At 40.9% G+C, this 23,138-nt stretch overlaps 1 protein-coding gene and 1 long non-coding RNA gene across 13 annotated transcripts in view; one reads left to right on the top strand and one right to left on the bottom strand.

Moving 5' to 3' along the window:
* The window catches only part of MAGI2 (membrane associated guanylate kinase, WW and PDZ domain containing 2), a 1,214,455-nt gene that overhangs the window by 883,991 nt on the left and 307,326 nt on the right, over nt 1-23,138 (top strand). The gene's annotated exons all lie outside the window — the stretch shown is intronic.
* The window catches only part of LOC109315761, a 25,067-nt gene continuing 6,757 nt past the window's right edge, over nt 4,829-23,138 (bottom strand). The window contains exons 2-3 of the long non-coding RNA XR_002102601.1: nt 5,860-5,874; nt 4,829-4,839 (exon numbers count right to left, since the gene is read on the bottom strand). This is a non-coding gene — a long non-coding RNA (uncharacterized LOC109315761). The remainder of the gene's footprint in view (nt 4,840-5,859; nt 5,875-23,138) is intronic.

Raw genomic sequence — 23,138 nt, 5'->3', positions numbered from 1 at the left:
AAATCATTCATCTTCTAGAAAAAAACAATAGGATCTATTAAATAAAAGGAGCAAATTAATATGTCTAGGATTTAACATACTCCACAAAAAACATTTTTATATCAATTAATTTTTTTATTTCCGTAAAAAAAATGCTTTTTAATATGAATGGAAAAAGAAACAACCACAAAATGCAAGTTTAGGGCTCAGATTTTCAGAAGAGCTAAGGGACAGATTTGCAGATACCCAGCGCACACCACTGGGGCCAGATTTCCAAAAGAGTTGCTGCCATATAAGATAAAGAGATATTTCAGCAGTAATCAGAACCAACAGTAACCTTCTATTTGAGACTGTTAAGAGCTAAGTATTTTATTTATTTTATTTACTCATTTATATGCAACCCTTCCTAATAGAAGACAAAATACATTTTTAAAGCAGATAAAATGAGATATATAGCAAAAAAATCCCCAAATGAGACCCCAGCTATACCTTGCTTACTAAATGCCTGCCCAAATGAAAAGGTCCTGGCAGGCCTAAAGGTGAAGGAAGTTCCTGAGTTCCTTTTGGGAATGACGCCCTCATGTTTTCACCAGGTGCACTCCATCTACAGATAGTGCTGGCAGGAGGCTGCTGTTGGCTGACCATAGGGACTGAGGTAGAACATAAGGGAGAAGGCAGAATTTCTTTCATAAACCTGGGAAATGCCTCCGGGTGCAGAGGGGTTTTGGTCGCACAATTTGATTTTTTTTAATCTGTCCCTTTATGCTTAAAAAACTGTAAATCATATGTTCTTTTGCCCATATTAACTGTGTCTGAGCATGTGAAAGGTTGAATCATATACTAGATACGTGATTTTCTCTGGTGCATCTCTGTGGTAATCAGACTCGGGTTTTTTTATAAAGCCTTCCTGTCTCTAAGTCCAGCACATACCTAACTGTAATAGTTAGGATTTTCTAAATAAGCCCATATTTGATAACCATTATAAAGCTGAAAAATGTGTTTCTTTATTGTCACATGGGGAATGCTCCTATCTTTTTCTAATGTAACCTTGCTGTTATTAATTTGCCCACTTTTTAAAGAGCCTCACTCAGTTGTCCAGGGTGTGTAGGGCCCATAGAGTTCAGTAGCATTTAACCAAAGCTCTTTTAATCCAAATCCAGCCCTGGTTTCCCTCTGGTTGTGTGCTGCCTTCAAGTGAGCTGACAGACTCTGGGCACATCTACACAAGATGTTTACTGCAGAACTGCCTAATTAGCTCTGCATTAAATTGTCACCATCTACACGTATGGTGCTAGGACAGAGTAAATTAAGTAATGCTACCCCAGGAGAGTACTTGTAAGTACATGTACTTAGTAAATACTTGTGAATACAAATACAAATAAATACAAGTACTCTCCAGCAGCAGAGTTCTTTACTCCTCAGCAATGCATGTGTAGACGCTGACGGGACTGGCTGGAGCACAAGGGCTCTTCAGTGTGGGAGCTGCCTGCTGGTTAGCCATGCACGAGAGCACACCTTGTGCCCCAGCCAGCCCTGCCACAGCACGTGGAGCCAGGTGAGGGCAGCCCCAGGCTGGCGGCTGATTCTCCAGAGCCTCTGCCAGCCAGGGCTGCTCCAACCTGGCTCAACATGCTGCACTCTTAGGCACGCATGTAAACGCAGCACCTGGGAGCAATAAACTCTGGCACATATTGCACAGGAGTTTATTGCTTTTCCTTAATAGCACATATAGATGCTCCCTTTAATTTCCTAACAGTGTTGAATAGAGGAGCCAAGTTTTTTTGCACATTACGTGAGCCAGTGATGCGTATTAACATTGTGTTTTCAGCATCTGGTCCTTACTTCTGTGTTTTGGCTTGAAGCCTACCACATAAAAGATAGAGAATCAGGGAAATCTAAAATGCAGATGTCTTACACTAAGCTTAGGAAAATCTAGCAAAGCAGTGCCATAACAAAAACCCAGGGTCAGTGCAGTTTAAGTTAACATGCTCTCTTATTTCTAACACTTGGTAACAAAATGCTAGGATTTTTTTTGTCAGACATGAAAAATCCAACATGAAGCGTAACTAATCAAATATGGACCTGATTTTTTTTCAGTCTCATAAGAGATTCAGACTTCATCATATTATTTGTATTCAGGGCTTGAGGGTGTCGTGATAGACCACAGAATGAACATGAGCCACCGGTCAGATGCCATAGCTGGCAGAGTGAATCAAACACTGGCATGCATTTACCAAATCATCTCGAGCAAGACTAAGGATGTCATCCTCCCAGACTACTTAGCCTTGCTAAGTAACTGTGTCCAGTTCTGGGTGTTGCACTTCAGGAAGGATGTGGAGAAGCTTGAGAGAGTCCAAAGGAGGGTCACGCACATGATTACAGGTCAAGGGAGCACATTGTACAAGGGGAGGCTGAAAGACTTGGGACTGTTTAGCCTGAAGAAGACAAAACTCAGAGGGGACTTAGTGGCAGCCTATAAGTATATTAGGGTTGTACATCAGGGCCTGGGGTACCATCTGTTCACCAAGGCACCCCAGGGGAACACAAAAAACAATGGGCACAGACTGATTGAAGTTCGCTTCAGACTGGACGTAAGGAAAAACTTTTCTACAAGTCAAGTGTCAAGGGTCTGGAACAGGCTACCCCCAGAGGTAGTATAGCAACCCACCCTGGTGAGCTTCAAAATGCATCTTCATGCCCACCTTGCTGGGGTCATCTGATCCCAGCAGTCTTTCCTGCTGATGTGCAGTGGGGCTGGACCCAATGATCTTGGAAGGTCCCTTCCAGCCCCTAACATCTATGAATCTAGTTAAGATATTGATGTAAGTGATAAAATAGTGTGGTATACATTGATGCAGCATTCACTGGGTGTGTAAAATTAATATGATAAAATGCTAAGGGACAGGAAGGAGACTGTCACTGGACAAGAAATAAAAATAAAAGCATATGTCCAACTCCATGCCAGTTTATGCTATATATCCCACTTTTGTTGCCTTTTCTTTGGATCGTGTCATGCCATTTCATTATAAAACCCTTGATCCTTCCTTGTTCGGGCTTGTCACAAAGGGGTAATGTATGGGCCCATGTCATCTACTGATGTTGAGTTCTGTTTGTTTTTTGTTTGCTTGTTTTTTGTCTTCTTGTTACTTATTTCATTTACTAAGTTTATTCAGATTCAAGACAAGGTTTTTTTCCCCCCATTCAACATGGTGGGGAGTCCCTCATCTTTGATTCAAGTGCAAGGAGGCTGAGGGGGCAGGCAACAGCTGCATCTCCTGCTCCTAGCTCTGCTCCAGTTCCAATTTGGAGCTGCAGCTGCTGATTTGCCCCCTGCAGCCTTCATCCCCTGAGCTGCCTTTGTCCCCAGCTTCTACCCCCTGGCTGATGCTGCAACCGCTGCTTCTAGGCTGGGTGGGAGGCAGAGCCAGCATGTGCTTCATGCCCTGGACTGGACCTGGACTCAGACCTGGATCCATAGCTGCAACTTAGGGTAAGTGGTGGGAGGGGGCCAACACTGGGATATGGCAGTGGGAGGGGGGAAGCACAGGCAGGTGTTGAGGGGGAAAGTGGCAGGAGACATAAGCACTGCAGGGAGGACAGGTGCCAGAGGACACAACCACAGAGAGAGGTAGTATGGGGGCAAAGGGTGGGGGTCAGACTGCTTGATTCCCCTGCCACATACTCCCCCACCACTGTTTGCCCCCTTGTTGCTGCTTTCCCTGTTGCAGCAGTGAGTGAATGAATTTAAGACACCCCCCCCAATATGATAACAAATTTATGCATTTTCTATATATAGAATCTAATTATTGGAGGGGGTCATCTTAATTTAAAGTCATCTTGGGTTTGGGTAAGCGTGGTAATTCACAGTTTACTCCAGCATGTGATTAATTTCCCAGAGAATCTGACTTCATGCCTACTCCGTTGTATTGATTTCATGCCAGTTCCTTTGACTTCACATTAGTTTCTAACTAGTGTCGTAGAGCAATAAATATGTCTCCCTATAGCTAACTTATACAAGACTTATTTCATCATTGGGTTTGCCAGTTTCACAAGTGACTAGTTATTTTCAAGATTCTCAGTGGCTGTGTATGTTTATTCTTAGAATTCAAAGGAACTGTAAAAACACTTATGAAGTTATGTACCTGTGAGGACAATGTGCCATAAGCAGTCTACAAATAGATGCTTTTTCCTATTCATATTCAAGTAAAAACATGCATATATCAGCTTAGGTTATTTATAAGTGTACTTATTTTACACCTACCCTCAGACTGACCACAACCTTTCCATTCAATAACAGGCAAATGTATTGATATACAGTAATAACAGAGAAGCAACAATATGAACAGTCAAACAGTTCCATATATCTACCAAATCCTAGGGCTGTCATCAAAGTCAAAGTACATCTGGCCAGGATGCAGTCTCCACCCTGAGGGTCTTTCTCCTAGGTGTCAGATGTCAGCAATCTGGAGGTGGGATGCCAAGGCCCACTCCCCCCTCCTCCAGTGGGGTGCATGAGACAAGCTGGTCATATGCCCTTGGTCCATGGTGGCCTCAGGGACCCTTCCCAGGGGAGGCGAACAGGGACCCCTCCTGGGGAAAAGGAGGAGCGGACAGGGACAGGACAAAGTGAGGGACCAAAAGGAAGAGAAGGAGGGACCAGGAGGGACAAGAAGGAAGAACCCTTTGTTATTCTCATGTCTCTTCTTTTTTATTCTCCTTCCCTGTTGATGACTCCTGATGACTCTTCATCCATATATATCAGTGCTTGGTTGCCTCTGTGGTCACAAATCCATGTAGCCTTCCGGGTCTTCTCCTAATTTGGTCTGTTCCCCCAAAACTGGAACTCAAGCCCCTCCCCTGCTCTGGGGCCTTGTTAGCTGGTGCCACTTATCTCATGTTATGGGCAGTATCGTACATACTTCCTCGATTCCCAGGCCTGTTGGCCTTATTGTGTTAGACAGTATGATATATGCCCCTTCGCTTCTCAGGCTGTGTCAATCCATTGGCCTTGTTGTGTTAGACAGCCTGTCTGCTTTCAGGGCTGTGAGAAACTTTGTCTGAGAGACCCAAGCTCTTTAGAAATCAGTTAACCCCTGCTTCCCATCTTGAACCCTTCTAATACATATATCTATACCTATGAACCAATTCCCAAAAAAACAGACCTTTGAGTGCCATTTCTAAGCCAACAATAATAATCTCAGAAAATATTAGATATATGATTTGGTGAAACAAGAGATCTGTTTCTTGATTTTTATTTATTATATTAAGATTTTTCTTCTAGTCACCCCTTTCAGGCACAGGTAGAGTGCCTGAAAATTAGGAACATTGCCCAGGAGAGTATTTTGATGTGATTGTTTTTAGGCACTTAATATCCCTATATAGTCAATGAGGAGACTAGTGATATGCATGGGTGGCTCCTCAGATCAGGGGGACATGGGTGCAAGGCATTTGGGCCAATGGAGGACACAGGGGAAATGGGCAGGAAACAGGTGCATGGAGGGCATGTGGGGGAGCAGCTGCTTGGTGCATCATGCACTGATGGGGATAGTGGTGGCAGCAGCATAAAGGTTCTTCCTTCCATCCCCGATTTCCCTGCTCCCAGGTGTCTCCCTCTGCACTAGCTCCAGGCACAACTGGTTCCTGCCTTCAGGGTGGCGCAGAAGCAGCTCCCTTTCCCCTTTCCATACCTGCTTCTGGGGAGACTGGGCAGGGTAGGGGAACTCTTCCCCTGTTTAGTTCCACTGCTACCTCTCTAGCTGTCCCAGCTGAGCCCAACCCCTTTGTAGCTTGGCTGGCACACACAGCAAAGACTTTGAAGCTTCTCCCATCCAAAAGCAGCAGTCTCCAGAGGCCACAGGCACAGTCTGACCACACTGTAACCCCCTTTGCCAAATCCTGGCTCCACCTCTGGGAGCACCTAATTATTTTAGGTACAAAAGCCATTCAGTGGTTGATGGCACAGGGCCTGTTTCAATTGCTGTTTGGGATTAGGCCATTCAGTTTCACCCAAGCCCATTTGGCACCCAGAGAACAAGTTTGAATCTGGTCCCTGGCCTTTGCTTTACTTCACTTTCTTTCTTCATCAAAATGCATACAGTTTAGTAAATTAATCTTCTTCTGAATGCATGTTACGGCATTATTATCTATCGCTCATTTGTTACTTAATATTTCACCATGTCGATTCCACATGCATTTTTTTCTTTCTGATGTTTGCCGCTGGCACATTTGCAATAAAATTTTTATATACTTCTTAGCGAATCATCAGATACAGCAGCTGTGGTGTTATTTATCCATTCATTATATATTTATACTAACATTTCTAATGAGAACCTCATTTCCCAAAGAAAATTTCTGATAGTGTCTGAGTTGTAGAAGTTATGGTTGCAATTGATTGACTATCTGTATAGCTATTTAATTATTTTTTAAAAACCCAAATGTGATTGGTGAATATTTTGCCCTTAGCATTAGAATATAAGGTAAGACGATTTATTTTCCCCATCAGTAATTAGTACTTATACTTACTTACATAATATCAATTACAGTATACTAATTCAGGCTCATCAGCATGAGTTGGTCAGTGTTGTGGCTTCCCACTAAACACAATAAGAAAGTGGCAAGACTGTGCTTCCTCAAATACAGGAAGAAGGAGAGATGTTGCCGTTCAGTTTGTTTACATCAGTTTAGAAATAATAGAAGGAAGATGCTTATGCAGACTCAAGGAATCTTTTGAGATAGACAGAAGAACAGTATCTTAAAAGGTAAAGCCAACAAGACAGAAAATGGAAAATTATTATGAAACTAAATGTTTTTTAACACAGGTGGTAGGTAGGGTGCAGATTGCAGGACAAGAAAAAGCATCTAGGTTTTCAAAAGTTTATGTACATAGTAAAAACAGTCACAAACAGAATACTTTTTTTTCTTTCCTTTTTCTTATTCCACAAAATTAAAATAAGATAAATATTCATGTGATTGTTCAGCACAAGAACTATTTAAGCTTTCAGAAAATTCAAGGATTCAGAATTATGACTGTATAGATCTTAACATGAAAGTGTTCTGTACTGTGAAGACTATTCATGAAATTACAGATGAAATCTTTTTGGACTCTTCCACAAAGTCATCCAGGTTCAGTTTTTCAGTCAAATCACTTTCATATGACAAGAAAACAAAGATTTTCTTTCTTCCATGGGTCATATGGCATGATAACATTCTTTTCAAGCAAGCTTAAGTTGATCCTCCAAACAACAGGATCACTATAAAGAGTGTCCAAAAATAAACATTGAAAAAAAACTAATTCCATGGGAGCACTCCCAACTGTTTCAAATTCCATGCAATTCCTCTTATCTGTTAGTGGTTTAACCACAGCCATCTCAGCTTTCACCTTCTTAATATCTCATTCAAGTCAGTCAATAAAGCATGACATGATTCCAATTTAAAGAAGTCTGTAAAGCTGGTGAAACTGGTTTCTGAGAAGTTTTCTAAATTTTGGACTTCTCAGAAAATTTTCTTTGCAAATCACTGCTTCCATAAAAATAAAATCATAAGTCTGGGACCACTGTTGCACATCTAGATTTAAAATCCTTGCAAATGCTCAGTGCCTATGATGTTGTGAATTTTTTTTCAGCAATACAGGGCATGCGTACACATGTATTTACACTAGCTTAAATTTACTGCACAGTAGGTTACTGCACAGTAAGCAGAAATACACCAGCGCCTACAAATGCAGGCGTTAAAGTGCATTAATGCTGTGCATGAACTGACTTGGAACTAACCTTTGTGTGTCTTCTCAAGTTAGTCCCAAGTTAGTCCACACATACAGTGTTACTGTGCAGTAAGTCGTCTATACACGTGTAACTGTACAGTAAATAAGCAGGTACAAATTAAATACCTGCATGATGCACGTATCAAATTTACCTTCAAATTGGCATAAGTCACCGTATTTACTGTGCAGTACGGGCATGCACGTGCAGACGTGCACCTGTACTGCGCAATATTTTCAGTTACTGCACAGTAAATGTGCACATGTAGACATGTCCACAGTGGCATTTTTGGTGATGCATCTTAAGGGTGATACTTCATGTGCATCTTTCAAAACAGGCTGTTTGGATGAAATTTCTGATTTCTCTCTCATCTTGAAGTCCTCCATAGAGAACACTATACAATTTAACTGTAGCAAGAGATATTAATTCCTTTGGAAGGTATTCACAGAAGCAGAAACTTTCAAATTTGTTCTTAGCTAAGAATAAGAATTTTTGTTCTTAGCTAAGAATAAGAATCATTCTGTATCTTCCACCTACCTTCTAACTTTAATGGACTTTGTGAATATTCATTCACAAAGTTTCACTGAATACTGAGAATCTTTGGAATTATACCAGGCTATTTCCAGGATTATCCAGTGATCAGTCCATCCTGTTTTAATTAGGGTGCTGTTACAAGTTACCTTTAAAACACTTTAAATCTCTGGAATGTTATGCTATCGTAAAGTTAGAACTGTTTCAGAGCAGTCACTGATTAAGGCTTAATGCCATCTCAGACCTGTACAACTGTGACTTCTTCTCATTAGTGGGATGAGAAAAACAGCAGCATATATGGAAGCAAGGAGAGGAAAAAGAAGAGGAAGGGGGTATGTAGCTTAGAGGCAGAGAAACCACCATGGGGGCTGTGGCTTCCCTCACTCTGCAGAATTTTAAAATGAATGGGCAGGGTGGAGAAGTAAAGAGAAAGGGTCCAAAAAAGAATGAAAAAATAAATAAAAATGTTCATGTGTTTCACTGAATTGGGATTGGGTCAGGGGAGTATTGGGTTAGTACTTATATCAGGGCAGAGCTGACGCCCAGCAGGTTCTCTGCATGCTGCACCAGAGCAGGACCCAGGTTAGCACCCACACCAGTGCAGAGCTGAGACCCAGCATTTATGGTACATGCATGCCACACTGAGGCAGAGCTGAGAATGGTTTTCATTCTCTGGCTCAGTCTCGTTACGGAGGTAGGTAGGATTGCTGTTGCTGGTTGCACAGCGATGCTAAAATAAGCAGCAAACTGGTGAGTAGTCAGGGTGTGCTTGGGTCACACTCTCTGCCAGGAAGGGGTGTTGTCTTAGAAACAGTACCACCCTGCTGGGCAGTAGAGTTCAGGAGGGTTGAAAGTTTACCCACAGAGCAAAGGAGTGGGAAGGGTGAGAATTGTTCATCCTAGGATACTGAGGGACTGAAAATATAGCAATTTCTCTCCCTGGAGCAGACTAACAATGCCCTGGAACAACCTGGGTAAAATGGATCAAAGTTAAATCTTGCCTGAAGTGGCATAACTTTAAAAGATCTGCTGTAATTCAAATGCCTCACCACCACATGCATTAAGCCCCCACTGGTTTAAAAATAGCCGTGGGGTGCTTTATCTAAATCTCATTCAACAAGATTTAGATAAAGCACCCCCATGGCCATTTCAAAATGCCTGGTGACTTGTACATGTGATGGTGAGGTGACACTGGAGTATTCTCATTTGAATGCAGAGCAGACTCAGTTAAGCCTGCTCTGACACATTCTAGTTAGAACGCAAATCAGCATGTGTATAGGCAGCCTGAGAAAGTACTCAGTACAGGTTAATGCCCTTCAGTGGGTGAATGCTCCTGTTCTCAGTGCCTTTATGATGGTTTAAAGGAAACCTGTAACACTACCCTATAGGTCACTGAAGTATTTTGAAGGCTGAAACTCAGTTCTGGGATGTCTTTCAAAATTTGCATCTAATATCTCAGCAGTGAAGTATGGCAATTGGACTTGTCAATAAGCCCCACTTAGCCACCAAGAGTGTAACAATAAACAGCATCACTTGTAGTATCATATTTCAGGAAGAAGAATTAATATCCCCATTTTCTCCTAATGTCTTCAGCAATATTATTCAAAATCATCTTCATAAATTCAATTCCATTCTAAATTTTAGTAGTATTTTGCATTTTTAAAGGATTTTCAGAGCATCTCAGTAAGTTGGGCAGTATTTCCCACAATATTTTAATAGTAACTGTGACACCTGGAAAGGGAGTTATGATCAAATAAATATCACCATCAAATTTATATTTAATTAAGGTTAATGTTTAAGTGATCTCTTAAGGAAGCAGATACACTGAAATCATAAAATTAGTCACTTTTTATGCTAAATCAGTCACATCAAGTTTTAGAGCTTGGGATTTAAGCTTAGGGATATAAGCTTAAAGGTGCTAAAGAAAAAAAATTAATATAGATCAGGGATGTGACATTATATGTAAAATGTTGTGGGGTCCAGTCCGTTGATATTTGACATATAAAGTGAATCCCAAAAGAATGACATGAAAAGATACATGTAAAATGTAAATATAGTAAAATATTATTTGTGGCTTCTCTTTTCCTTGCTGCAGTCCTGTCAACCATTTCATTCACTCAAAAAGAGCTAACAGATTTTATGCTTAATTAAAACTTTACCTTGACAAAATTCCTTTTTCCAATTGCAAAATCCAGATTTGATCAAAAACATAGCCTCCATTACAAAAGAATTGTTAAGAATTTGCATACATGCAACAGAGGACACAAAAGGCCTTATTATTCTTATTCACAGACTATTCCAGCCATTGCCCAATGGGATACCATGTTTCGTTAAAACACCGTAGTACATCTTCAATATTTACTTTAGGGAAATTAATATATTGGTTGAAATAATTGTAATAATTCAATGTCTACACAGAGTTGATTGGCATTCACTAATTCCCACACTGTGTCTAAGGAGATTGCAGTACTCAGTGAGGCAAAACTAAGGACCTTCTGGTCCAAAAGACCTGTCTCTGCTTCCAAACTGCAGTAGACTAAGACTAAGATTGACTCTCAGCTGCGGTCACTAGAGCAGTGGTTCTCAATCTTTTTAGATTCAGGACACCCTATGTTCAACTTGAGGGACCCCTCCATAACATTTGTGAATTCAGCAGGACTCCATTTCAAAAACTAATTTATATATTACAATGACTAACTTCTTGTAGCAGGGGCAGGCAGCAGGGACAAGGCAAAAGCTGGATGGGAAAAAGCCTGAACCTGCTCTTATCTTCTCACACCTGATAGCACACCTGGGCGCCCTGGTTGAGAATCATTGCATTAGGGGGTGACATAGTTTCCACTTGCAGGTAGACTGAGACTTTTTACAGGAGGTAAGTGTCCCTGGTTAAACTTTCCAAAATTGAAATACCAACCAACATGCAGTTATGAACATTTAGGTTTAAATTACAAGTTTACATAAGAGCAGAGCATATAACCCTCCTGTTAATGTGCTGGAGTAAGCAATTATATGCTGGGAGGGAAAGAAACTAGATGGTTACTAGTTCTTTCTCACTGCCAGTTTACGTTTCTCTGTGGCTTATAAAACTGTAGTTTTTGCACTAGAAGTAGAGACAAGTGCTGTCTGCAAGAGTGACAGTAGATGTGTGACTGATTTGTCACTTATCTGTCAGATTTTTCTTGATGCTATTGAAATGCAGCAATCTGACAGCTTTCTCTTCTTTGAATAAAGCCCAGCAAGGAAGTTTCACCTGTGAAATGTGATTACTCCTTCCACTGACACAGACAGGTGGATGCTGCTGCCTGCTTGTGGCTCCAGAACACTGCCCGCTACATTGCCTGTCCTTCCCTTGCTATGCATTTTTCAGACACCAGGTGTTTTCTAGGGATTAGCAGACTACCAAAGTAGGGACTTTGTGAACATCCCTGGAGTATTGTCAAATAATTCCCATGGACAATTGCTGTCTCCTTGAAGTTAGAGCTAAGGTTACACAGGTGTAACCATAATTCTTCACTTCCTGGTTTCATGTTACTGAACTGGATGTTTTGGAAGGACATAAGATAATTAAAATTTGGAAAGTTGAATATAACCCCTTGGTTGGCTTGGGGATATATATATTATATATGACTTTCCCTCTATGATTCTGTGACAACCGAGGAGTTATCGCAGTAGAAAATGAGTGGAATGAAGTTCAGGATCAGGCCCAGAGTATTCCTTCAAGATGCTTATATCTTCATAAGATCCAGACAGAAGTGGGATAAATCACTTAAAATATTGATAACTACTCAAGTCAGCAAGTTGAAACATTTTTCTATATTTGTAGGGAAATCAATTCAGAGCTAGAGTGAGTTAGAGTGTGGTAGGACTATGAAGCATTTCGGTTTCAATGGCTGAACTATGAATGTGAGGTGTTGGGTCTGTTTTAGACCATTTGAAACATTCATAACAGAACCAGTTTCCTTCAATGTTGGCATGGCTTTGCGAAAACAAAATTGAGATAATTGGAAAAATTATAACAGTGACATATAAGGAGAAGGATTAGAGAACAATTTAAAGACCTACCTGTTAATTTGTTCGGGTCTATCGTGGCTACGCATCAAGGATTTTTCAATTGTACTCATTTTGCCCGATCAGTAAAAATCCTACTTGTTTGCTTTTGCAAAATTGAAACAAAGTTGAAATGGAGAAATATTTTAATGGAAAAAACTAAATTCCAAAACCAGTGTCCAAAATGGATTAAATCTACGCATAATCAACACAAGTCAAATGTGGTTAATTGTTTTGGTAAAAGAACAAGGCAAGTTTCCCCTTCATCATATTTCCACTTCAAGGCACTGTTTTATAATAGAAAACAAACCAAGACTACATAAGACCTACAAAAACTAAAGAAGAAAATACTCAATGCAACATTACTTTTGTGACTAATCCTATTATTTTTATTCAAAATATATTAACATTTTTTCCAGTTGGCAAAAATAGAGTCAAAATGTTACATTTTACTGAAAGCAAGAATAAATTCTTTTGTCAGTGAATCAGCTGAATTTTGCACATGGATTCAATGTGTTGGCTTGTATTATTTTCTTACCATCCTAGGTGGCAGAGAATGCAAAAGTGCAGAATTTAATTTGGGTGACAAAGCATATAACCATAGTTCTAGCCATTTGGATTGTCTTTTTGGAGCATTTTAATGGCATGGCCATACAGCAGTTGCAGTCAGTGTCACAGAAAGGTACTGCGACTGTTTATAAACTTGTCAAGGAGAGATTTTGTTATTTGCTTATAGAATATATAAAAGAATGGTATGAACTGTGAAAAGAGGATGTGTGTATGTGTGAGTATGTAAACGTGAACATAAATATAAATGAGTTAGTCATCAGACTGATTACTATTGTAGTCAAACTGGAGATTCAGCATTTTATGGAGAAGCCAGTTTAGGGAACAGAGGACTACAGCTGGGCAAATAGTAGTTTTCAGTTCACTGACAAGTCCAAGAAGGGTTTATTTTAAGTGATCTAGTACCGTTGTTTCTGTACTAGTTAGAATTTCCTAATTACTGAAAACTTCATGCCCTTGTGTATTGCAGGAACATCCACCTTGTTCCTAGATGAATCAACCAGAGAAATGTTTTCTGCACTTCCATATACATAAGAAATTTACTTCCTTCCCAGCACCACTACATAGATAGTATATTCATTTTGCAGCCAGCTCCAGTGACTGCTCTTTTGTATGCTGAGATCACCACCTAAAATCCAATATCTCACTGTCTTGCCAAGCTAAAAATAGAGAAGATAATTTTCTAGTTCTAGCTGCTATTCTTGGAAGAGCACAACTTAACAAATTTTATTATTGTTTTTTAGGATGTTTCCATAGTTCTCCCTGAGCCTTACACTGTTTACTGAGGGTGGGTTACAAGAAGTAATGTCGTGTTAATTGTCTTTAAATAGTTTTTTTTGTCATGTGTGGGACAGAGTATGTGATGGTGCAGAGTGATGTAGGCTTTATTGGTACATGCTCAGGATTACCTGCATATTTCTTGCCTGACTTCATCATTTGTGTGTCTCAAACACATGCTTATAAAACCTTTTGTCCCTGCCTTCTGTATCCTGTATGCAGGGGCAGATCCAGAGTGAGTGCTGTGGCATGGCTGCACCTCCCTTTCGGATTGCACCATGCCACAGGAGCCTCTGAGGACTTTTTTTAAGTCCTCAAAGCAGGTAAGAAACCCCTATCCTTCCCCACCCCCCCCATACTGCTGCTGCTTTCACTGCTGTCTTGGGGATGGTGGGATACTTCAAAGCAGCTCCTGCCCACTCTGGCTGGGCTGCATAAGGGCTGGGCTCAGCTGGGAAAGCAACAGCAACAGCAGTGGTGATGGGTGATTTCCCCTCCCTCTGCCTGTTCCTGGTGGCACCCATCCCCATGCCCATCACCCCTGCTGCTGTCCTGGCACATTCTCAACTGAGCCAGCCCCGACATAGCCTGGCTGAAGTGGGCAGAAGTACCTCTGAAGCTTCCCCCATCCTTGGGACAGTAGGGAAGGGATAGCAGTGGCAGGTGGGGGATGGAGGGAAAGGGTGGGGAGGAGACATGACTCAGACCACGGAAGAGAAGAGGAAAATCTTACTTGCTTTTGGGAGTTCAAAAAATTCCCAGTGGGTCCCCCTACCTGGTCTGTCCACACCAGTAGGAGGGAGAGGCTGCTAGTAGAGGATGCAGCCATCCCTGCAGCATGGTTTGCTGCTTCTGCACCCACCTTTGCCAAATCTTAGATCTGCCCCTGCCCATGTGTTTATATGTATCTGCTACATTCGCATTGGGAAGTTAATAAAGCTGTAAATGAGGTGCACTCACTAGTCCCAGCTAACTCCCAGTTCCCAGTGTGAACACTCTTGGCACTAAGGGCGCTCTGTGTCAGCAGAGCCTGAGCACAACCTGGTGAGGAGGGAGTGGAGTGGGGAGAGCCTGCTGCTTATTCCCAAACTGAGAAAATAGCTCCTAACGGCCATTCTCTAATGTATCCAGGTAGAAATGAGCAGGGCTTCTCTCCTCTTTCCCCCCACTGGGACCAGGTAGTAAGTGGTATTGACATCATCCTAAGAGTGCCTTTGAAAGGTAAGCTGCCTTGTACATAATGTGGTCTAAGAAGGTCCCCATATGGAGTTAATGAGGAGAAGCTAGTACATTGTCATGTCTCGTAGTATACTGTATGTTGATTTTCTTATGTAGATCAGCCATATGTTGGATAAAGCTTGGAGAGTCTTCTGTATCCCCCCTGTTTAATAAGTCAAGGTCCATGTAAATCACAATCTTGCTACAGCAACTAACTTCATATTGTTGACTAGAAATGCAACAAAATATTAGTTTTTTGGATCCCTAGTATGAGGCAGAAGTGACATAAAATAACTACAAAGCCATTTAGACCAAAAATTGTGTTACTGTTGTACATATGGAAAGAAAATCTTTGAAGATTTTAATCTTTGTGTTCATTGCTTTCTAGTAATCGTTGACTATAATCGCGTTATAATATAAAAGGGGACAAAAAGAACTAAGAGAAAGTCTCTATTCATTTCCTTTTACTTACTCCTGAAGTCCTGTACTGTAAGAGTGGTCACTATTAAAAAGATGGCATATACTTAGCACACAGTGGTGGCCAGTAGCTGTGTGTGAAATGGGCCCTATTCAATTCGGATTCAGCCCGAATTGGGGACAGTGATTTGATTTGTTGATTGGATCACTGTCCCCAGTTTGATTAGGCCAAAATCTGAAGTTTCAATGCTGATTCGGAGAATCAGCAATTCATACATAGAGACAGCCTTATATGTTTTTTCTACATACCTCAAGTTACCAGATGTGGCTTATGAACGCTGCAATGCTGGGGCAAATGGAGCATCCCACAGGAGCATGGGATGGCCCCCCGCATGCTCAGCAGCAAACCCGCAAGTGGACCAAAAGTACTTCTGGTCCACCACGGGTCCACCAGGCAGTGCGCCAGGGTACCCCCCCCCCAGCTTACAGATCAGCCACAGGGGACCCTGGGTGCCCCCCCAAACTCAGGAGGCTCCAGTTGCTGAGCCGGGGCAGAGGGGCATGGGGAGTTGTCCTGCAAGCTGTCCAGTGGACTCAGAAGTGGACCAAAAGTGCTTCTGGTCCACTTCCGGGTCTGCTGCCGAGCACACTGAGGACCCCCCCACACACACTTCTGTGGGACACTCAGTGTGCCCCAGCATTGCAGCTTTCACGAGCCACCTGCTACCTAGAGGTATGTAGAAAAACATTTAAAACTGTGTCCATGTCTGAACTGAACTGAACTGCCGAATCTTTCAGAATCTCTCTGAAGCAATTCAGAGGTTTCCAATTTGATTCGGAGAGATTAAAGGGTTCTTTGATTCAGTTCTGAACTGGGCTGAATCTCTGCCAAATTGCACTGGGGACTGAAGCTTCACACAGCCCTAGTGGCCAGTATGTCACAATATCCTTTATTAACACTAGAAATGCAATCCTGATCCTACACACAGTTAATCAAGCAAGTACCTTCACTAGGTAAGTAAACCCAGTTACCAGCATGTGACTGCATATTTTCAGGTTTCATAACTGACTTCATTATCTCAGAAAGTAAGTGTACATATGTCTGGCAGAAGCTGACCTTCAACTGTTAACCACTGTGAAAAGCAAGCCAGTCATTCTTCAAAGTACTTGAAGAAGTAGATCCTCAGCTGGCGTCAATTGACTTCATTCTTTAAAATCATTGAAGGCCCACCTATAATAATTTGTACTGGCTTTGGATGTGCTCCCTACTTACAGTAAAAACCCTGCAAACAATTTCTCTCTCTGTTATCTCTTCACTGGATAGTAATCAGACTTCTGGTATAAGAAAGCAAAGAGCAATGATTTTCCTAAGTTTATGTTTATATACAACATACTGTATCCAAGCAATTTATCAATAAAATATATTCTTATACATGGTACTTTCTTTAATAATCTATTTAGAGAAAGTGAACAGAGAAAGCATTTGTCAGGAAAATTGCAGGTACACTAAAATGGTAGATAACTGGAAACTGAATATAAATGATATGTTGTTCTTCATTGTCACCGTACGTGATAGACAGTGTGCCATGCTGTCAATATAGAAAAAAGTACATTAAATTGCATTGCAAGCAACATGTTTTTCTGCACTGGAAACCTTGCTCTCTAATCTCTTGTTGAATTCTTCATTAATACACTTCTGTGTTTAACATGGATGGTCTAAAACAATGAGCCAACAAATCAAATAATTCTAATACTCAGTTATGTTAAATAGCCCCATTTGAATACTTTTTTCCCAAAAAATAAATCTAAGCAAATATTAATACACAACACAAAGGATAATTATAATATGTTGTCTGAGCTTGTTATTTAGGGGATTATATCCACAGATGAGAGAGCAAATAAATATTACAAGTTACGCTGAGTTATGTTTACCAAACTTTCTAAATTATTAGTAAATCCAATAAATCCCATGCAACAGAAGAACAGAGACTTTTTCTCATGAAAATCTTAAATCCATATAGGCAAACTACCTAGCCCAAGAGCAATAAACATTTCAAACTGAAACAAAAACAACAAAATTGAACTTCCATGATTTTAGCAACTTGCTTATGCACTTTCATAACACAACAAAGAAAAATAACGCATGTTGCATTATAGCATATAATCAGTTGTTGCAGTTCTGCCTGGGTTTGCATGTAATCTCTTGGATCTGTGCTATATCACGTACTGATGTAAGTACTCGCAACTTAAATAAGGTCAAATGGGAGAGCTCCATGCTTGGTGAAACAGGAAGCAGTATTGGTGATTCAGTAGGTGGCACACTTCTCCTCAGACAGCACTGAACCAAAATCCCAGCTTAGCTTTGGTGTTTCCGTTTGGCTGGAGTTCCCCTCTATCAAGAAAGATCTAAGCCTGCCCTGTAAATTTCCCACTGAATTTTTCCCAAGACTAGGGATGATGTTTCTGGCTTGATATCCAAAGGACCACTGACGTGGCTATTTCAATTTCCTTTGCGGATACAGGATTCATTTTGCGTAGCCAGGTGTCATAGTGTTCTGCTGCACTGTGTTGTTTGGCCCACTCTTGTGGACGGCTGGGTTTATCCTCCTCCATAGCACCCTCAGAATTACTGCAAGTGTTCATCCAAAATCACAAAAATGTTCAACGCTAGCTCGGACAAACTTTGATATGTGTGGGTTGTGAGAGGACAACATTGCAGAAACTCCGTTAGTGTTCTGCTCATGCCTATTCTTTTCTCTTTCTGTACCTAAACCTATGAGAAGTAAATGTGAAAAATTACAGTTGAGCTTAATCTGGAGGGGAAATGTGAGGGGGGAAAAAACGTCCATGGTAGGCTTGATCAAGGCATACCATCCTCTACAGCCAATATCATACAAGAAATGATGTGGCTAACATTGTACCTGGCCAACTTTTAACTCCCCAGCCTAAATAGCCAAGTACCCTGATTTAACTGGGTCAACTGGAGAAGCTCATTAGTTTACATTCAAAAGAAAACTCACGCATATGCATTTATAGCAAGACATCTCATCCATTCTGCCACTCCACCTGTCTCTTGCACTGAACTAGGTCTGCAGTGGTTGGCCTTATCCTCTTACGTGAGAGGGTACAAAAAATTGTTCCATTTCTTGACCCTGTGGTAACCTGACAACAGAGAAGAACCAAACCTAATTAATGTAAAATGTAGGAAGTTGCAACCATGTTCACTGTTAGCAAGGAAATGTGGCCCATCCTAAACAATAGCAAAAAGTAATTGAAACTAATATATGCATTGTTTCAGTTTTGCCAAATCAGAGTTTTTTTAACCAAATGTAGGATCATAGGAAAGTAGAACTCTAAGCAACCACATGAGGTCATCTAGTCCAGCCCTCTGCTCAAGGAAGGAGCAGCCCTGACTAAACCATCCCAGCGAAGTGTCTCTCTAACCTGATTTTGAAAATTTCCAGAGATGAAAATTTCACCTCTCTAGGTAGCCTGTTCCAGTGCTTAACCACCCACGTAGTCAGAAAGGTCTCCCACCTAAATATCCTTTGCGTTGCTCCTAGTCCTGTTCGCTATAACCACAGCATAAAGGATATGCCCATCCTCTTTATATTCATCCGTCAAGCATTTGAAGATATATGATCAGAGAATTCCTAAGCAGGTTTCTCAAATGAAGAAAAGGTTGCATGAATTGGATCTCAGCATACAGAGTTCCATAACTTCCATGGGTGGCCTCTCTCCCCACTTATTCCATATTAAAGGATAAGAGCAAGCCTAAGCTATAATTTCCATGGCCAGATTTTGTCCTCTAGGCTGCATCCCATTCATCATACTTAATCTTACAGAAAAGTCTTGACACTGCATTTGCAGAACACTGGAATGTCATTAGCTTTGGACTCCACAATACAATCACATAGAGAATAAGTGTTTTAAAGCTCATGTTCAGGAATTTATCATATATTTGAAATTGCATCCAAAATAACTGGGTTAAAGGAACACTAGGTGGTCCAAAGGAAGGCAACACCAGATTTTAGGTTGCACAGGCACTTTTAATTTAGCCCCCTGCATTTATGTATCTTGACACAGTTTTCAACTACATAATCCGATACTACTTTCCTCCAAAACCCTTTGTTTTGTTCAGTCTGAGGAAGATCTCCAACAAGGAAATGTCAGCCTCAGAAGTTTAAGATTTGCAAAGCTTTAAGAAATTGAAAATGTAATAAAATGTCAGGCAACTTAAACCATAGGTGCTATTACTTAGCACTTTAATAACAGCTGTAAACCTCACTGGAGCATGGATTGGTGCAGCTATTGATCAGTGCATACAAAATTATACAAAGGTCTGCAGTGGCATGAACCAGCATAGGACTCAATAGCAGCTTGTTCTATCAGCCTTGATGACTGGATAGCATGCCATACATGACATAAGCAGAAATGCTGAAAAAGTTATAGGTATCTACTTCTAGGCCCTTCACAAGGCCAATGGATGGAAAAAAAGGGATAAGACAGCTGCAAGACATGAAAACAGATCTCAGAGTGTCCTGGTGAATAGATCTCCCTATCTGGTGAGGGAATCACGATGCCTGGTGAAAATCAGATGTAGATGATGTCATTTAAATACATTTAGTGATTGGTGGGGCTAGGCAGTCTGTGTTGTAACCGTAAGTTGTAATACCAAAGTATGTAAGGGGGCCTGGAAACCCTAAATACTTTGCACTGTGATAGGGGCCATAATTTATGCTGGTGCCTTGCCTTGCCAATAGACTTCACTGGCATCATGCCGGACGTCATGCTAGTTTTAGTGTTTGGCTCTTTGTAAACAATAAACCCCCCAAAGTATTTTTTTTTACTACAAACCAGAGCCTGTGGTCTCCTTATTATAATGAACAAGGTTATTAGGAGCAGTAATAGTGTAGCGTCACTGACAGTATCCTGACAGCACACACACAGACCATCCAAATTCAGGGAGCCTGATGGGATCAGTACTACTTCACCCCTGACCTCACCAGATGTTATGAGAGTCAGACACTGGTCACTGATTGGAGTCCAACACTGATCAAGGAAATAAAGAAAAAATGCTGTCCTACTACTGCCTCTTCCCCAGCTTTTTTTCTTCAAGGTCAAATCTCTGAAGCTGAATCTCTTCAGCGAGAGTTTTACTGCAGTAAGTAAAGCAGAGTTTGATCCTAAATGTAAAGTAAGCTTCAAACCCTTATTGATGCATTTCATACTTGTCCACATTGTTTAAAAGCAAACATAGCTTTGAATACTTTGGATATTTTCTATTAAGTGTAGTCATTTTCTTGTTTAATTTATTATCTATACAACAAAGAACACTTGTATTGAAGAACAACTGCTAAATGTTGCAATGGATTTAAAGAGAAAGATCTTAGGAGCTGAAGTAATTGATGATTGAAGTTACAGTTAAGGAAAAAGTGTTTTTTTTCTTTACGTACCATTTAACAAAACTTTCACAGCTGCCATTTCCTTGACAGATAATATTAAATTCTTCAAACCTCTGAATGCCATTTGGGGATTCAAAGGAAAAACTAAATGACATTCTATCAGTTGAGATGTATTTCTCATGTAAAATGTATCTAATGTCTCTCTGGGCCTGATGTAATATTTTTCAAACCCTTAATGCTGTTTGTCATAATGGTGATGTACCTTTACTAGTGTTGTCTCTTCATATACCAATTGCTTCCTTTTTCTTTCATGATTTGAGAGAGGTGGCCACATAAAAGGTATGAATGAAATATTCTATGTGAGAGTGTGCTTTGCAGAAGAATAAAGCAAAAGCAAGATATTTAAATAGGCATTTACAAGGTGAACATTGATACTTCATTATCTTCCTTTATAGTTGATGCAACTTTCAGAACCATAAGATGAAGACAAATTGCTGGGCAGTATTAGGACTCCGCCTTCAGAATTAAATCATTCAAGTTGTCCATTCTTACATCCATAGTCTCATTGACTTTGGAACTACTCACCCAAGTAGCAGTATGTAATTAGGGGCTGTATAGGAAAACTTATATCTGAGGTCAAAAGTCTTTGAGGAGGCATAGAGAAGAGGGGGCAATACACTGGAAAAAGCAGGGACTGGGGAGAAGAGCATGCTATCTCCTCTTTGAATAGGGGCAGGGCTTGGGAGGATGCCAAGGACTAACCAGAATAGTAGAGCCATGGTGTATGCATATTGCAGAAGGCATGTAATAAGAAGGATTAATAATAATAAGATGGTACAATGTAATAAGAAGGAAGAAAGGAGTGGGTAAGGAACTGGGCCAGGGAATGGGCATGTTGCCAGGATAGATTAGTTAAAATCTGCAATGTTCAGGTCCATTTGAAAAGACATACTTTTTTCAAATAATTTTTTCTGTGCTACAGAGATAAGGATGCAGAATCCTGAGAGCCGATGACTCCCATCTGAGGCAGAGAAGCCATCTCAATTTTCCCTTCAGTTAGGTGGGAGAATTTTAATAAGATGCTCTTGGGAGCCCCTCCAGCACATTAACAAATTTCTCAGTTGGGCTCCAACTCTGGCAAGCCAAAATGCTCACATCTATTGAGTAGCTTTAATCTTTTGAAAAAAAAGTATCCTTTGAAAAGCCCCTGACATATCTTAAAGAAGAGTGTCCAAAGAACTACATGAAGGGTTATTTTCATCTCAGTATTTAGCAAACCTCACTAGAAGCATTAACAAGAACTCCACTGGTACTGAAATAATACATGAACTCTTAGCTCATGGCAGCTGCTTGTCTAAGCTCTTATGAATTGTGGTGTGAAGGCTGACTAGAAGGGTGGAAAACTTTCAGAAGTGGTTACCCTATCCTCCTATTTGTTTTGATATTTCAGCTCTCTTGTGTAAAGAGAGGCACACAAGGACCTTTGACTTCTGGGTACTTAAGTAGCACTCTCTTGCACTCTCTAAATAAGCTAATCAACCAGCTGCCCCTTCCTGCCTGAAGACATCCATACATGCATCTCTTTTTTAATCCACCAGGTATTACTCTGTTATCCTTCTTGTTCCCCATTTTTTGGAAACATGAATTAATTAATGAATTAATTACTGTTCACAGAGCTCTTCGATTGTAACAGGAAAGTGCATGGTTTCAGAAAAATATGAGGTTTGTTTTGGCTTGTATCAAAGACAATGAATTATCCTTCTTTTAGATTTGTCATTCTAGAGACAGAATTCAGTGGCAGTGACCGCTTCCCACAAGTAAAATTTACTTAAAGTTTGTCATTCTTTATGGTAGAGAGAATTGGGGGTTTGTCTTCCACCCAGACTCTTGTGGCCCCAATCCCACCTTTCTAGCATAGAAGTAATACACTTGATCCTCCTCTGCTCACTCAGAGTTTATTCAAGCATCAGTGAATATCTCCTGTCCAGACCACCATTCCTCCCCATTCCTTCTGCTCCCACCAGGAGGTTTACAGCACTCTCTCAGGCTACGTACTGACATTCAAAGAGCCGAGCCTGAATTGGTTCAGTCTTTGCTGGTTAGTCTAACCTACATAAATTGAACAAGTTTACAAGTGAATAGGCATCCACTTCTAATTCCAGAAATGCAGGCACATGCCTGTAGTGGCCCAGGCCAAAAGCCAGGGGAGGGGGCCCATAAAATGAGTCCTCCCTTCCCTTATGCAGTGGCCAAGGGATGATGAGCTAGGGGGAGGGGGCAATGGCCAGGACCGGGCAAGCCTGAGTATAATTGGGTATGGGTTTAAACCCCCACCCTAACCTGTAGAAGCCCCCACACTAACTCAGGTGTGCCCAGAGGGGAAGGAGGGAAGCAGCCCTTGCCAGACTTTTTGAAGGGGGTAGAGTGTGGCCAGTCCTCA

The sequence above is a fragment of the Crocodylus porosus genome, unplaced genomic scaffold (assembly GCF_001723895.1).
Source record: "Crocodylus porosus isolate Cpor-Errol unplaced genomic scaffold, CroPor_comp1, whole genome shotgun sequence".
NCBI lineage: Eukaryota > Metazoa > Chordata > Crocodylia > Crocodylidae > Crocodylus > Crocodylus porosus.
The sequence above is the reverse complement of the archived record's forward strand: the minus strand, read 5'-3'. Positions and strand labels throughout refer to the sequence as shown.